The following is a 7207-nucleotide window of genomic DNA, read 5'->3' as shown; positions in this document are numbered from 1 at the left end:
AAATTATATGCATGCGTCTACAATGAGGACACTGCAGAAGGTCAAAGATCTTGCTTCCTGCATTTGGCCAAACTATTCAACAGGCAGCTTGGCTGAACCTGCACAGACACGTTTTTACTGAGGTCTGGGGGAGCCACCTAAGAAAAGCAGCTTAGTTCAAGGCTGGTGATTTCATTAGAGCATTTCTCCCCATCCCCATGGAACACTAAATATTGTTCACTAGAGTCTATGACCTGCCTTATATGTCCACAGCAAGCTATTTTTGGATGTTCACGACCAGGGTTTGGACGAGTAATATATCACCTAACATGATATACATTTTTAATGGAGGTTCCAATTTCCCTAATACAAAACTTTATTCCGTGGCATTGACATGAAGCAGAAGGAGTACAGCAAATTTAGAGCCAGATGCTGTCCCTCTCATTCAGTCTGCATCACACCCAATTTCTCCAGTTGGTCCACTAAGACAGGTAAACCATTCAGAGATTAAGGTCTGTCATGGTTTAACCCCAGCCAGCAGCTAAGTCCCAAAGCAGCTGCTTGCTCACTCCCTCCCCCAGTGGGGCGGGGAGAATTAAGGAAAGAAAAAAAAAAAAGGAAAACACATGCATTGAGATAAGAAGAGTTTAATATTAAAACAGAGTTTAACCCCCCCCCCAAACCTAATGCTACCACTAATAATAATAATAATGATATTATTGTCATAAAAAAGGAGAGAGAAGTTAAAAAAAACAAGATAGACAAGTGATGCACAGCACAATTTCTCACCACTCACTGACCAAAACCCAGGCAGTGGTCAGCCCTTGCCAGCCAGCTTCCCCCAGTTCGTGTACTGGGCACGAAGCTCTGTGGTGTGGAATATCCCTCTGGCCAGTTCTGGTCAGATGTCCCGGCCGTGCTCCCTCATGGCTTCTTATGCTGCTCCTTGCTGGCTGAGTAGGAGACACTGAGAAATCCTTGACTTAGGGCAAGCAGTGCTCAGCAACAACCAAAACATCAGTGCATTAACACTGTTCTCACCCCAAACCCAAAACATAGCTGTGTACCAGCTGCTAAGAGAAAAATTACCTGTATCCCAGCCGAAAACAGGACAAGGTCCTACTCAATAAAAACACAACAGGCAAAATGTATTCCTTTCCTCTCTACAAACTCTGTTTCTAATTCTGCATGCAGAAAACTTATTGCTAACTGCATCAGCTTATTGCTGTTCTCCCCATTCATTCGTTTCTTCATTTTTGCTTAACTGGCCAACAGTTCTGTGGCCCCTTCTTTTCCTCTGGGCATTCAGACACTATGTTCTCCTTTCTTTTCCCCCAGCTCACCCACAGCTCACTTTGGAGTCTTTTTGTCTCCCTTCCTTTCATCATCAATTCATTGAGGTTTCATTGTTTTTGTCTTCCCACTATGCTGATCTCCCACTCCCTATGCTTCCTTCTTATGGTCCATTTCACAGACGGACCACAGAAGACATGGAAAAGCCCATAAAGAGAGGAATTCCTAATAACCTCTCTATATTTCCTTCTGACAGATGAGTTTGAATGCTTTGAATCTTGGACGGGTATAAATCAAGGTGTTGCTTTGCACAAGTCAGCAGGGGTTATTTTTGCAATAAAAAAGTATTTGTAGGAGCAGGTTTGTCAGCAGCAAAGCAAAACTTACATCCTTGCAAGTTTAATTTCTTTAGCCATGATAAACAGTTTGCAGAATTAAAATGCATAGAATTAGAAACATTGGTTTTCAGAAACAAAAGAGCTAAATTCTGCCACTTATGTTCACAGTGAGGGATAACATACTCTCTAAGCAGTACTCATTTGAAGTACTCATTTGGAGGGCTCATTGGAGCTATCAAGAAATCAAGTGGAATTCAGGCCTCCAGTCCACTCATTGCTCATTATTTTGTCTTTTGCTGTATAGGCAAGAACAGAGATGTTATTAGTAGGTAAATAACATAAGGGTACAAGTTACACATTTTCCATAAGACTCATGTAAATATGTGAGCAGAAAGCTAAAATCCTTCCATTTTTTTCAGCCCTAGTCAGAGCACACTTGGCTTTCAGAAACTGGCTTTGGGATGGCTACCCAGATCTGCCATGTCCCCACTACACTATTGGGAATAGCTACTTAAACAACTGTGAGGAAGTCACTTGATTTTGATCTTGGTCATGCACAAAAGTAGGAAGAAATCTCTTAGACCCACTCGAGGTGGTATTTCATAAACAATTTTTGAATTCAATGAACAACCAGAAGTTTCAACAACCTCCATCATCTTTGAAAAAGAAAATATCTAAGGGATGAAAGAAAACTAACTACAAAACATGTCTGCAAACACAATCCTGATCTTAATTTTTGAAGACTAGGTTTTTGGTTCAGCAGTTTTGCATGCAGCTTATAAATATCATACAGAATATATTGTTATTTCCTGGCATCCTACGTCCACAAACAAAGCCATGTGCTGGAGTGGGATTAAATCCATTTGTAAGGCTGCATGTGCAGCTTAAAAGAAGCATACTCTAAGCATTGTCTCATTGTAGGCTGAGATAAATACCCTCATCCTACAACTAGAGGCACCACTTCTGAACACAGGCCTTCAAGGGGCAGAATGACACCAACTGCAAGAAGTAGGTTTCATAACCAAAGCTGGGCCATGTGAGCTTTTACATTTTAGCTCAATATTTATAAGAACATGTCCTCATTTACTAAGCTTCTGGGAACATTTTCACAATTAAAAACCAAAACAAAACAAATTGAAAATAATTGTCAACATACTGACAACAATTGGCAGCTTTCAGAGCAACTCACAATGCCATCTCCATGCCTTCAAAATCTCTCCCACAGTGAAACTTCATTACCATCCCATCCAGATGCTCATGTTAAGCTTTGGAGGCTTCCTTCATTCCCATGTCCCCACCTATGTAAATGAAATCCTAAGAGTGGAATCAAAAATCCTATGCCATGTTTAAGAGTCACACCAAGGCAATTCTTTAGACTCGCTTCAGCCTCATATAATGGGTTATTATCAATGCCATGGCCTGAGTAGCAGATTTATGGAGACATCATATTTGTGACCACTGCTGTCAAAAGGGAAGAGCAGTGAAGTTAAACTGTAAGCATTCCTGATGAAGTTGTAACTTACCATCACAAAGCTTCCAGGACTAACTCAGGAGAAGGCCAGCATGCAACACCAAATCATTTTGCATCTTTATCTCACCCACAGAGATACTGGCGACATCTGCTGAGAATAATCACAAAATCATCTCCTCTGGAATCTCTGAAAAATGAAGTGGAGAAGCTGCCACAGAACCATGACTCAGCCTTGGCAAATTCTACAGGACTCCGAAGAGCAGCACAGGGAAGCTGAGGTTACAGGGAAGCTCAGCACATATTTGAGGTGATATAAGAGGCAAACCTGATGAACCCTAAAGGTATGTCCAGCAAATACTGCAGCTCTCTCAGAGCAGAGGCTACTCACACAAGAAAAGTAAAACCAGAACACCTGGAATAGTGCCCTGCATAGACAAAAAAAACCATTTCCAAAACCACACTATGCAAATTTCACCTAGTTGCACAACATTCACTCTTTGTGCAAACATTTTGCATAGCTGCGATTTCACGGCGTCCAGCGTATTTCAGGGCAGGAGGAGGGAGAAATGCGTTGGGCTTACCTCTGGCTTCAGCACAGCCAGCATCAGGGAACTCTGCAGGTATGAATCACCAGTCGGCTCCAGGAGTGCTGAGTTTCTGTGACCAGCACCCACAGAGACACGATTTAGGAGGAATAGACGTCTCTGAGCAGGACTGCAGAGAACCATGTAACACTTTTACAGATGGCACAGTGATAACCATTAAACAGCTATGACCAGCTTGAGTGAGAGAGTGAAGAATGTGAGCACAGGGTGATAAAACACCCCCACTGAGTTGAGAAAAATACACATATTCTGGTTTTAGACGCAAGGGTTATCAAAGGCAAGAGAGCCCTCACTACAATATGATCTCTTATCAGAAACCTAAGGCAGCTGATTGGATTCTGAATTGTGGCTCATGGATTCACATATGGTCACAGTTTTCTGGAGAGAGTTGAGGGGGGGGAGGGTGTGGAAAAAAAAAGCCAAGGTCTCTTTTAGCACACTGAGTATAGTACAGTCAAATGGTTTCTTTTTCTCTCCATTCCTGACCCCATTATGTGCTATCTTAAATATTCCTAGGGACCCACTGGCCTGTAAAGAAAAAACTCTAAAGAAAACATAATCTTTCAAGGGCTGACATTACCTAGTTCCCAGCACAGCTACAGACTAGTTGCTGTGAAATGCAACAACCTGGTGGGAATTGGAAAGCTCTCTTTTAACTGCCGTTATTATCTCTAAAGCCTCTCTAATAGCAATCCCAGAATACAGGTTTAAAGAAAAATCATTTTAATGGAGGTCCCAGTACTACATTTTTATATTGCACCAAGTCAAGCTATTGATTAGCTTTACATTAATTTTAAAAGCACAAAGAATTTGTCATGATTTTTCTCCCTTTGATATCAGTGTCCATCAGCAATTGCATCAGTTTTCTGCTGAGCTGCCAAGCAAAGTTAAATGATGATGCGCTTCCTCTCCCTGACTTCTTATTCCAGCTTGGTTCAGCAATCTTGACCAGCCACTTCCTGTCTCCCCTATTGCACCGTCTGGCACTTACTTCAGACAAGTCAATATGTTTAAATTATACCTGCACCAGGCATAATTAATCATAAAGCTTTTTGCTTAGTAATGTTATTTGAAGTTCTGTATGGTGTTCATAAGCAGAAAGCAAAACAAAAGTTCAGTGGTGAAACCTGTGCCATTCCCCTCCATCTCCTCATTGAGCTGGAGCTCCTTGGATTTCAGAACAAGAGATGATTTCTCAGGAAGTCACTGCTCCCCAGAGGTTCAGAATTACATTGCTGAACCTCAGTAGACTGACAATACATATGGAGAAAACTCCAATAATTAGCAACATTTTGTATGGGACCAGCCTGGAAACACAGGGAAGGGGTTTTTTTTTAGGTCAGTCATAGCTTGGTGCTCCACGTGTAAGAGAAAGACGTTAGAGGTGGTGAGCATGGAACCCAGCTCTGAGTCACAGCCCTACCTTTATAGCTGCAATTCCCCAGGGCATGTAGTAATTTATAGCCATTAGAGGCCAGCAGTAAATTACTCCCCCCAGTCTGGCTCCAAGTCAAGCTCTCCAACCAGCCACTGGAGACTCGGCAGGAGGGAAATGCAGAGAGCGAGAAGTGGTTGGCATCCATCCCTTGTCCATTCCAGCCTTGTCGGCTTCTAGAAAAGAAATAAATAGACAACTTACAAGATTCAGCTGGACAGGGTGCTGGGCCACCTAGTTTAGACTGTGCTTTTGCCAGAAACTTTGGGCCCGGTGATTCTCAAAGTACCCTTCCAACCTAGCACCCTGTGATCCTATGACAAGTACTGCTTTCTCTCTCCCAGGCACTCAGCTCAGAAGTCTGGACTACCTTCCCATGGTGGGGAAACAGGAGCTCTGTCCAAATCCAAACACTCATCCCGTGAGGAGGGAGCCCTCAGCAAGAGATTAGCTAGCCACTGAGGTATTTCTTCTAGGTGTTTCAGGAACAAAAACTTGTTTTCCAGCAGAAATGAATCTTCCATACAATCCACAGCACAGGCGCCTTTAAAACACTTCAAACAAAAAATAAAAGCAACAAACAAACCCTCTTTTCTTAAAGCATCCCAGCAATTTTACAGGGATTAATTATCCTTATTCATTTTTGTCTTTCCATATATTTCAGCTCTCCCACAGAAAACTAATCCACAGGATTTCAAATTATGGTACAATTAGCATGAAATTAATTAGCATCTGACCTATCCCCTAGTTTTCCTCCAGCTGAGAAAGCCAACTTTTAATATAAGCCTAAAGCAAGAACTGTAAGACTAATACAGCAAATGGGACAAAGGCTTTTTAAATTAAAGAGAGTTTAAAAAAATGCAATTTACAGCCATAAGCATTTCCCTAACAACAACCCCAAAACTCCAGTCCTCCAACAAAGTGTAGAGGAATATTTCACCTCCCCCCAACACAAAGAGTTCATTTGCAAAGCCCACAATCATCCCTCCAATCATTTAAAATTCTCATGGCCTTTCAAAAGCAGAGTCTATCGTTATCAATTAGCAATGCCTTTTAGTCCCATTGTGCAGATTTTCTTTTTCATATAACCTCTCCAGACACCTGTAAGAATTTTTAAGTCCATCACTTATATATAATCAGTCCCCCAACAGTATCTTAGCTTTCACAATTTCCTGCATCATTTATAGACCTGCAGTGTCTCTTTTTGCCACTGTACATATCTTCCACATTCCTTCAGGCTCCTGTTCACTATCTAGTACTCAAATATGTTGCCATCCCTCCTCTTCAGATTTCAGCTATCATTAACCAAATGCCCCAGTTATTCTTTCTCATAGTTGCTTTGATCACTGCCATCCCCCTCTTGCACATGAAGCCTGTGAGTCACAGATACCAAATAACATTTTACTCTTTTGCATTGCCTGGCTGGAGTGGCACACAGCTGCCTTGCAGGAATCATTGCCTCCTGTGGAACACAAGTTTTAACTCAGAAAAAAAAAGACTGTGCTAAAAAATTAATCAAAAGGAACTTTCCCTCATGTCCTGCCATTGTTCATGTGTTGTTACAGTCTCTCATGTGTTGTAACAGGCTCTCCTCTATCTTGGAAGCACAAGAGTTCCAGGTGTATATTCCACTTCCTGTGCACTAGAAAGAAATAGTATAGACACATCTTCAAAAGGAGGATTTTACAGCCCTGAAAGTGAAACATTCAGGTGTCACCACCATCATGTCAGAGAAACTAACAGCTTTGGTAAAGCTTGCAGCAGAAATGGAACTAAATAAAAAAAAAATACATATATAGGAAAAACAGTACAAAAAATTGTAAGGATAGAGAAGATACATGCAGCACATAGAAGACTCTTTGAGAATCTACACACACTCTTACAGATTCCATGTGTTCAATGCAGAATACACTTCTTTCTCTCATCAGTAGAGGCTACATTGAAATCTACATCTTGGTCAACAGAGCTGCAGTATTGTCAGTCTTTGACAACACTGCAGCTCACTCAGAAACCGCAGAGAATAACAACCAGAAAGAGAGGGAAGAAAACATCTATACAAACACAATATATTTTCAATATTATATTT

The 7207-nt window shown here is 41.4% G+C and overlaps 1 long non-coding RNA gene across 1 annotated transcript in view; it reads right to left on the bottom strand.

Annotated features, from left to right (window-relative positions):
* Positions 1 to 3625: 3625 nt before the first annotated feature.
* The window catches only part of LOC113459575 (uncharacterized), a 134744-nt gene continuing 131162 nt past the window's right edge, over positions 3626 to 7207 (bottom strand). Inside the window, exon 5 of the long non-coding RNA XR_003380938.2 lies at positions 3626 to 5297. This is a non-coding gene — a long non-coding RNA (uncharacterized LOC113459575). The remainder of the gene's footprint in view (positions 5298 to 7207) is intronic.

Source organism: Zonotrichia albicollis, chromosome 3 (assembly GCF_047830755.1).
Source record: "Zonotrichia albicollis isolate bZonAlb1 chromosome 3, bZonAlb1.hap1, whole genome shotgun sequence".
In the NCBI taxonomy this organism is placed as follows: Eukaryota; Metazoa; Chordata; class Aves; order Passeriformes; family Passerellidae; genus Zonotrichia; species Zonotrichia albicollis.
The sequence above is the reverse complement of the archived record's forward strand: the minus strand, read 5'-3'. Positions and strand labels throughout refer to the sequence as shown.